Source organism: Oncorhynchus clarkii, chromosome 19 (assembly GCF_045791955.1).
Source record: "Oncorhynchus clarkii lewisi isolate Uvic-CL-2024 chromosome 19, UVic_Ocla_1.0, whole genome shotgun sequence".
NCBI classification, from domain to species: domain Eukaryota; kingdom Metazoa; phylum Chordata; class Actinopteri; order Salmoniformes; family Salmonidae; genus Oncorhynchus; species Oncorhynchus clarkii.
In genome coordinates this window covers 62685551-62695877 of record NC_092165.1, presented here as the reverse complement: position 1 = coordinate 62695877, position 10327 = coordinate 62685551, and the positions used below count along the sequence as shown (strand labels likewise).

The following is a 10327-nucleotide window of genomic DNA, read 5'->3' as shown; positions in this document are numbered from 1 at the left end:
CGGTTTCTCCTCATGGAAACAAACGTAATGTTTTTGCCCTAACGTCATGACAATACATTTGACCAGGAGTTGATATGACAGCACAAATCAGATCTGTGACCATTAAGATTTAATTTGACCGCGGTTTTTCCTCTGTTCTGCTTTCAAGACGAGCAAAAAGTTGATCGTGGCTGGCATTTAAACTCTGCTAGGCCAAACTAGTTCTTTAAGGGGGGTTTTTTATTTTTATTTTCGTGGACACACATTAGGTTTAGTCCTAGAACTAAAAACACCCATTTTAAAATCATTATTTTAGTCCAGAGGGCTTTGCTTAATCTGTGTCTAGGAGACAGAAAACCTAGTGTTGCTCTCCAATTTAAACTCTTTGCTGCAGAGTAACCTGCACATGGAGCAATGACTTGAGATTGTTGTTTTTCTTACTTTTGTAAAGATTATGTTGGGCAACTGGCCATGTGCATTATGCAAGGTTGTTCATTTAAAATGTTCCGTTTTAAAATAAATGAATCAAGAATAAAATACAAATGGCACATCAGTCATTTATTGAAAATGATTCAACAGATTCATAAATAAGTGGGAACCCATTCCCTTAGTTACAGCATTCCCTTAGTTACAGCATTCCTTTAGTTACAGCATTTCCCTTTGGTTACAGCATTCCCTTGGTTACAGCATTCCATTGGTTACAGCATTCCAATGGTTGCAGCATTCCTTTAGTTACAGCATTCCTTTAGTTACAGCATTCCCTTGGTTACAGCATTCCCTTGGTTACAGCATTCCCTTGGTTACAGCATTCCCTTGGTTACAGCATTCCCTTGGTTACAGCATTCCCTTGGTTACAGCATTCCTTTAGTTACAGCATTCCCTTGGTTACAGCATTCCTTTAGTTACAGCATTCCATTGGTTACAGCATTCCATTGGTTACAGCATTCCCTTGGTTACAGCATTCCATTGGTTACAGCATTCCATTGGTTACAGCATTCCCTTGGTTACAGCATTCCTTTAGTTACAGCATTCCCTTGGTTACAGCATTCCTTTAGTTACAGCATTCCTTTAGTTACAGCATTCCCTTGGTTACAGCATTCCTTTAGTTACAGCATTCCATTGGTTACAGCATTCCATTGGTTACAGCATTCCATTGGTTACAGCATTCCCTTGGTTACAGCATTCCATTGGTTACAGCATTCCATTGGTTACAGCATTCCCTTGGTTACAGCATTCCTTTAGTTACAGCATTCCTTTGGTTACAGCATTCCATTGGTTACAGCATTCCATTGGTTACAGCATTCCCTTGGTTACAGCATTCCATTGGTTACAGCATTCCCTTGGTTACAGCATTCCCTTGGTTACAGCATTCCCTTGGTTACAGCATTCCCTTGGTTACAGCATTCCATTGGTTACAGCATTCCCTTGGTTACAGCATTCCCTTGGTTACAGCATTCCCTTGGTTACAGCATTCCCTTGGTTACAGCATTCCCTTGGTTACAGCATTCCCTTGGTTACAGCATTCCCTTGGTTACAGCATTCCCTTGGTTACAGCATTCCCTTGGTTACAGCATTCCCTTGGTTACAGCATTCCCTAGGTTACAACATTCCCTTGGTTACAGCATTCCCTTGGTTACAGCATTCCCTTGGTTACAGCATTCCCTTGGTTACAGCATTCCCTTGGTTACAGCATTCCCTTGGTTACAGCATTCCCTTGGTTACAGCATTCCCTTGGTTACAACATTCCCTTGGTTACAACATTCCCTTGGTTACAGCATTCCCTTGGTTACAGCATTCCCTTGGTTACAGCATTCCCTTGGTTACAGCATTCCCTTGGTTACAGCATTCCCTTGGTTACAGCATTCCCTTGGTTACAGCATTCCCTTGGTTACAGCATTCCCTAGGTTACAGCATTCCCTTGGTTACAGCATTCCCTTGGTTACAGCATTCCCTTGGTTACAGCATTCCCTTGGTTACAGCATTCCCTTGGTTACAGCATTCCCTTGGTTACAGCATTCCCTTGGTTACAGCATTCCCTTGGTTACAGCATTCCCTAGGTTACAGCATTCCCTTGGTTACAGCATTCCCTTGGTTACAGCATTCCCTTGGTTACAGCATTCCCTTGGTTACAGCATTCCTTTAGTTACAACATTCCTTTAGTTACAGCATTCCCTTGGTTACAGCATTCCCTTGGTTACAGCATTCCCTTGGTTACAGCATTCCCTTGGTTACAGCATTCCCTTAGTTACAGCATTCCCTTAGTTACAGCATTCCCTTAGTTACAGCATTCCTTTAGTTACAGCATTGTTGTCCTTTTTGTAGTGTTTAGTATTTTCTTCATTTTCTTACTGTTACAACAGAAACCTCAGCTTGTCAACAAGTCAGCTGGAAGATTCATCATGTGGAATATGTTTGAACACATTTGTAGTATATGATGTTAATCGCTTGGTGCACCAGTCAAGGCTTGTTCTGGTTGCCTGGCAGCAGGTCCTGAAGTGTAAAAGTTGTGCCACGGGGGGTAAAAAAAACATCTAGTTTTCATTTTGAGTTGTCAACTAACGTGAAAGAAAAGTGAAATCATACGAAAGGAAGGTGGATACATTTTTTTAAATGCTATTGAACATTAAACAGATTTGGCTAATCTGTATGGTCCAAATAATGATGATCCACACTAATACAAAATAAATATAGATGGATGAATCTATCTAAACTTCAGGACCCTGTCTTTCAAAGATAATTAGTCAGAATCCAAATAACTTCACAGATCTTAGTTGTAAAGGGTTTAAACACTGTTTCCCCATGCTTGTTCAATGAACCATAAACAATTAATGAACATGCACCTTAACCGGTCGTTAAGACACTGACAGCTTACAGACGGTAGGCAATTAAGGTCACAGTTATGAAAACTTAGGACACTAAAGAGGCCTTTCTACTGACTCTGAAAAACACCGAAAGACAGATGCCCAGGGTCCCTTGCTCATCTGCGTGAACATGCCATAGGCATGCTGTAAGGAGGCATGAGGACTGCAGATGTGGCCATGGCAATAAATTGCAATGTCCGTATTGTGAGACGCCTAAGACAGCGCTACAGGGAGACAGGATGGACAGCTGATCGTCCTCGCAGTGACAGACCACGTGTAACAACACCTGCACAGGATCGGTACATCTGAACATCACACCTGCGGGACAGGTACAGGATGGCAACAACAACTGCCCGAGTTACACCAGCAACGCACAATCCCTCCATCAGTGCTCACCATAATTTGCAAATAAATTCATTAAAAATCCTACAAGGTGATTTTCTGGATTTCTTTTCTCATTTTTGTCTGTCATAGTTGAAGTGGGACCTATGATGAAAATTACAGGCCTCTCTCATCTTTTTAAGTGGGAGAACTTGCACAACTGGTGGCTGACTAAATACTTTGTTACCCCACTGTATATACCAGCTTTACTTGAGGACAAATGTTGACAGCGGGGTGCCATACAGGCTGGGCAGAGATTTTGGATGTACTGATTCCATGGCACATGGTTTATGAACTGGTACGCAAAACAATTGATTGATTCAAAAACTTTACATTGAAATACATTTAAATGATTATACACATTTCTGGCAACCAATAGAATGTTATATGTATATGCATATATATATGGGGGATACAACCAACTCAGCTCTGCAGAATTTGCTACAAAGCGACAGAATCATTACATGACCTATGTAGCTTGTTTCTGGTCACGGGTTCAGGAATGGCTGAAAAAATCGAATTGATTTAAAATTAACCCTGCAAATAGCACTTTTTTTTGAAGATTTGGAAAGCCGTAGTCCAATAATATAATCAAGGGCGCAACTTTCACTGGGGACGACATGTCCCCCCCCCGCCCCCTCCCACATTCTGAAATTGCATTGTGGTACAAAACGAGGCATGTGCTTTAGGACCATGCAGACTTCTCCGAGCAGGCAGGTAGGCAGGGGTTAAGGGGATAGGTGGGGTGGACTGAGAGTAGCTGAGGGGTGGGGTTAAGGTGATAGGTGAGGTGGACTGAGAGTAGCTGAGGGGTGGGGTTAAGGGGATATCACCAGCCACCCCTGCTTCACCTGCCTCACCAGCCACCCCTGCTTCACCAGCCACCCCTGCCTCACCAGCCACCCCTGCCTCACCAGCCACCCCTGCTTCACCAGCCACCCCTGCCTCACCAGCCTCCCCTGCTTCACCAGCCAACCCCTGCTCTACCAGCCTCACCAGCCACCCCTGCCTTACCAGCCTCCCCTGCTTCACCAGCCACCCCTGCTTCACCAGCCTCCCCTGCTCTACCAGCCTCACCAGCCACCCCTGCTTCACCAGCCACCCCAGCCTCACCAGCCACCCCTGCTCTACCAGCCACCCCTGCTCTACCAGCCTCACCAGCCTCCCCTGCTTCACCAGCCTCCCCTGCTTCACCAGCCACCCCTGCTTCACCAGCCACCCCTGCCTCACCAGCCACCCCTGCCTCACCAGCCACCCCTGCTTCACCAGCCACCCCTGCTTCACCAGCCACCCCTGCTCTACCAGCCACCCCTGCTCTACCAGCCTCACCAGCCTCCCCTGCTTCACCAGCCACCCCAGCCTCACCAGCCACCCCTGCTCTACCAGCCACCCCTGCTCTACCAGTCTCACCAGCCCCCCTGCCTCACCAGCCACCCCTGCTTCACCAGCCTCCCCTGCTTCACCAGCCTCCCCAGCCTCACCTGCCACCCCTGCTCTACCAGCCTCCCCAGCCTCACCAGCCACCCCTGCTTCACCAGCCACCCCTGCTTCACCAGCCACCCCAGTCTCACCAGCCACCCCTGCTCTACCAGCCTCACCAGCCACCCCAGTCTCACCAGCCACCCCTGCCTCACCAGCCACACATTCATACCCTGGTTTGACTCAACAGACCTCTCTGAACGGTGGGAACATGGTGGGAATTCCATGGACTTTTTGGTATGCTGGTATTCTGTGTGGACCCCCCCCCCCCCCCCTGCCAATTGGCTGCCAGCCTGACTGGCACCGTGCCTGGATCTGTGGAGGCCTTAGCTGTAACCATGGGAACGGCTTGGCCTATAGTGAGCAAGGACAGGGCAGGACAGTGGCACAGTTCTCCATGTCGTGACAGTTTAGCTTCAGATTGTGCTTTAACCAACAGGACCAAGAAGATCCCATGACTAACTGGCCTGGGCCTGTGGATCTGGGCCTGTGGATCTGGGCCTGTGGATCTGGGCCTGTGGATCTGGCCCTGTGGATCTGGCCCTGTGGATCTGGGCCTGTGGATCTGTGTCTGTTGATCTGGGCCTGTGGATCTGGCCCTGTGGATCTGGGCCTGTGGATCTGGGCCTGTGGATCTGGGCCTGTGGATCTGGCCCTGTGGATCTGGGCCTGTTGATCTGGGCCTGTGGATCTAGGCCTGTTGATCTGGGCCTGTGGATCTGGGCCTGTGGATCTGGGCTTGTGGATCTGGCCCTGTGGATCTGTGCCTGTGGATCTGGGCCTGTGGATCTGTGCCTGTGGATCTGGGCCTGTGGATCTGTGTCTGTTGATCTGGGCCTGTGGATCTGGGCCTGTGGATCTGGGCCTTTGGATCTGGTAATGGCCCTGCACTAATGACACCTCCTCGATCAGTTCTACAGATGGCAATACATGGGGACTTGAAACCTAAATATTTTGCTGAAAGTGTTTTCTAGTGTAGGTTTTTTCCTCCATACTGGAGGGATCCCATAACATGTTGATTGACACTTGGCTGTCATGGATTCCTTTTAACTGATGGCCCTCTGCCTCATCCCTTAGTGAGGGTATGATCTGGCTTAGGAGGACACCAGAAGGAGAATCAAGCTGTCATTCTCTCTCATCCTCAGTAGATTGAAAGTGGTCTGTGGGTATAGGCCGTGTGACTGTCACGCCTGTCTACGTGTATAAACCTACGTGGGCCGTGGCCCAGGATAGCTCTCCGCTAACGGGATTAGAGACGGAGGGATGGAAGAGGGAGCGGCCCAACGTGAGACATGCAGGGACTGAGGTATTAGGTTTTAAAATAGTCACACGGAACAGGACAACTAACAGGTAACTAAGCAACACAGACGTTTGCTGACCAGAAAAGGGGAAACATAACAACACCGTTTGGGCGACCGGCTTCCATCTTTCTCTCAAGACAATCCAAACCAAGCCACACAGTGAGCAGGAAAACCACTCGTAGAAGATCGCAATCTACACACGTGAGTACAAGAAGATGGATGAGAAGCTCAACTCGACCTAGCTAAAGACGAGTGTAGTCGACAAGTAAAGCTCAACATTAAAAATAACCTCAACCTGACTAAAGAAGAAGATGTCGTCGACGGACAAGCTAGAGGGTCTGGTGAAGCTTATGGAGTTGACCCTGACGGAGATGGAGGCTCTGAAGCTCCACTGTGGGAAGCAGAGTGAGGAGCTTAGCCAGCTGGTGGTGGACCTCCGCAGGGAGAACCAGGAGCTGCTGGAGAAATACAACCAGCTGGGTGCGGATATGAAGGAAGCCAAGGAAATCATAGAACAACTACAGGACACCAAGGTCGCCTTCGACGCCAAGGAGAGACAGGCCCGCAAACTCAGCAAGCAGCTGTGAGAGGAATCCAGTGCGAGTCGGTGACATGGGCTCTGAGGATCTGGGAGAGGAAGAACCCACTGGACACAAACTGGTTGAATCGTCATTTCAACAAAAATATTGGATTGGATTTGCAAAACGTAATCATTTTTACTTGTTACATTTTTGTTTATTTCACTTTGAATTCATGTTACTTGACAACTCAATCAAATAGAAACCAAAACTAGATGTTTATTTGACATCTGTGCACAGTGGAATGGGCTCTGAGGGTCTGGGGAGGAGGGGACATGGAGGGGTGGGTGGAGGGGTGCGTGGAGGGGACATGGAGGGGTGGGAGGAGGGGACATGGAGGGGTGGAAGGGGACATGGAGGGACATGGAGGGGTGGGAGGAGGGGACATGGAGGGGTGGGAGGAGGGGACATGGAGGGGACATGGAGGGGTGGAAGGGGACATGGAGGGGTGGGTGGAGGGGACATGGAGGGGTGGGAGGAGGGGACATGGAGGGGTGGGTGGAGGGGACATGGAGGGGTGGGAGGAGGGGACATGGAGGGGTGGAAGGGGACATGGAGGGGACATGGACGGGACATGGAGGGGTGGGAGGAGGGGACATGGAGGGGTGGGAAGAGGGGACATGGAGGGGTGGAAGGGGACATGGAGGGGACATGAAGGGGACATGGAAGGACATGGAGGTGTGGGAGGAGGGGACATGGAGGGGTGGAAGGGGACATGGAGGGGTGGGAGGAGGGGACATGGAGGGGTGGGAGGAGGGGACATGGAGGGGACATGGAGGGGTGGAAGGGGACATGGAGGGGACATGGAGGGGTGGGTGGAGGGGACATGGAGGGGTGGAAGGGGACATGGAGGGGTGGGTGGAGGGGACATGGAGGGGTGGAAGGGGACATGGAGGGGTGGGTGGAGGGGACATGGAGGGGTGGGTGGAGGGGACATGGAGGGGAGGGTGGATGGGACATGGAGGGGTGGGTGGAGGGGACATGGAGTGTTGGGTGGAGGGGACATGGAGGGGACATGGAGGGGTGGGTGGAGGGGACATGGAGGGGACATGGAGGGGTGGGTGGAGGGGACATGGAGGGGTGGGTGGAGGGGACATGGAGGGGTGGGTGGAGGGGACATGGAGGGGTGGGTGGAGGGGACATGGAGGGGTGAAGGGGACATGGAGGGGTGGTGGAGGGGTGGTGGAAGGGGACATGGAGGGGACATGGATGGGTGAGTGAAGGGGACATGGAGGGGTGGGTGAAGGGGACATGGAGGGGTGGTGGAGGGGTGGTAGAAGGGGACATGGAGGGGACATGGATGGGTGGGTGAAGGGGACATGGATGGGTGGGTGAAGGGGACATGGAGGGGACATGGATGGGTGGGTGAAGGGGACATGGAGGGGTGAAGGGGACATGGAGGGGTGGGTGAAGGGGACATGGAGGGGTGGAAGGGGACATGGAGGGGTGGTGGAAGGGGACATGGAGGGGTGGTGGAAGGGGACATGGAGGGGACAAGGATGGGTGGGTGAAGGGGACATGGAGGTGTGGGTGAAGGGGACATGGAGGGGTGGTGGAGGGGTGGTAGAAGGGGACATGGAGGGGACATGGATGGGTGGGTGAAGGGGACAAGGATGGGTGGGTGAAGGGGACATGGAGGGGAGATGGATGGGTGGGTGAAGGGGACATGGAGGGGTGAAGGGGACATGGAGGGGTGGGTGAAGGGGACATGGAGGGGTGGGTGGAGGGGACATGGAGGGGTGGAAGGGGACATGGAGGGGTGGTGGAAGGGGACATGGAGGGGTGGTGGAAGGGGACATGGAGGGGACAAGGATGGGTGGGTGAAGGGGACATGGAGGGGTGGTGGAAGGGGACATGGAGGGGTGGGTGAAGGGGACATGGAGGGGTGGAAGGGGACATGGAGGAGTGGGTAGTGGTTAGGGGGAGTTATTTAATGGATTGGACGTACATTATGCAGGGTTAGTATATTTAACCGTTATTTAACTAGGCAAGTCAGTTAAGAACAAATGCTTATTTACAATGACGGCCAGAATAGGGGACGTCATCATGGCTAGTATGGGTTATATGGTAGTATGTGTAGTATGTGTTATATGGGGTGAACTGTAATGGAGACATTTAAAAGGGAATTGTTTACATCCCAAATGGCACCCTATTCCCTATTTAGTTTACTACTTTTGACCAGAACCCTATGGCACCCTATTCCCTATTTAGTTTACTACTTTTGACCAGAGCCCTTTGGCACCCTATTCCCTATATAGTGCACTACTTTTGACCAGAGCCCTATTCCCTATATAGTGCACTACTCTAGACCAGAGCCCTATTCCCTATGTAGTGCACTACTCTAGACCAGAGCCCTATTCCCTATGTAGTGCACTACTCTAGACCAGAGCCCTATTCCCTATATAGTGCACTACTCTAGACCAGAGCTCTATTCCCTATATAGTGCACTACTTTAGACCAGAGCCCTATTCCCTATATAGTGCACTACTTTAGACCAGAGCCCTATTCCCTATGTAGTGCACTACTTTAGACCAGAGCCCTATTCCCTATGTAGTGCACTACTCTAGACCAGAGCCCTATTCCCTATGTAGTGCACTACTTTAGACCAGAGCCCTATTCCCTATGTAGTGCACTACTTTTGGCCAGAGTGGTGCACTATATTCCCTATGTAGTGCACTACTCTAGACCAGAGCCCTATTCCCTATGTAGTGCACTACTCTAGACCATAGCCCTATTCCCTATGTAGTGCACTACTTTAGACCAGAGCCCTATTCCCTATATAGTGCACTACTCTAGACCAGAGCCCTATTCCCTATATAGTGCACTACTCTAGACCAGAGCCCTATTCCCTATATAGTGCACTACTTTAGACCAGAGCCCTATTCCCTATATAGTGCACTACTTTAGACCAGAGCCCTATTCCCTATGTAGTGCACTACTTTAGACCAGAGCCCTATTCCCTATGTAGTGCACTACTCTAGACCAGAGCCCTATTCCCTATGTAGTGCACTACTTTAGACCAGAGCCCTATTCCCTATGTAGTGCACTACTTTTGACCAGAGTGGTGCACTATATTCCCTATGTAGTGCACTACTCTAGACCAGGGCCGTAGGAATAGGGTGCCATTTGTGACTTAGTCATTGTGTTCACATGGTGCTCTACAGAAAAATCAAGAAGTTAGAAATGTATAGTTGCCAGGTTGGAAAATCTTCAAACGAAGCTTGAACATCTATCCAATGACTTTATTACGTTGGTTGGTCTGTGTCATGACTGTCCTGTGAGGATCCAAATAGGTCAGATCAGCTTGGCAATGGTTGATTTCAACCAGACCCTCTCTTACCCGCAGAGGGGCGGGGAGGAGGGAATTGGTGTGGTGGGTTGACACCTCACGCCCTGTTGGAAATTAAAGGAGAGGATCTCCCTGTCAAAAATTCACAAAGGAATGTGCTTTGTCTCCAGAGGGTTTTCCCGCCAAAACTCGAACACGTTCTAAAGTGAGTACTGGAACAATATTTCTAACATAGAGCGTGGGGAATGGTCAGAGGCGATATATAGAAAACGAATGTCATATTGTTTGTTATTTTGTGATGCCATTAAAAATGTTATAGAGGAAATACTGTAACTTGAAGTATGTACACTACATGTACGAAGTTTCCATCCTTTACATTGTGTATGAAATTTAAAAAACAATGAAAGTAATTTTGTTAAGATAGGGATGTGATTTTAGGAGACATAAGAGATCATTTGT

The 10327-nt window shown here is 49.6% G+C and overlaps 1 protein-coding gene across 2 annotated transcripts in view; it reads left to right on the top strand.

Annotated features, from left to right (window-relative positions):
- LOC139375471 (presenilin 1) overlaps positions 1-523 on the top strand; it is a 33363-nt gene extending 32840 nt beyond the window's left edge. The window contains exon 12 of one of the 2 annotated variants that reach the window (XR_011627804.1): positions 1-523. This exon is cut by the window's left edge and continues 1168 nt beyond it. The gene's annotated coding sequence lies outside the window, so the exon portion shown is untranslated. The other variant, XM_071117286.1, reaches the window with a different exon arrangement.
- Positions 524-10327: the final 9804 nt, after the last annotated feature.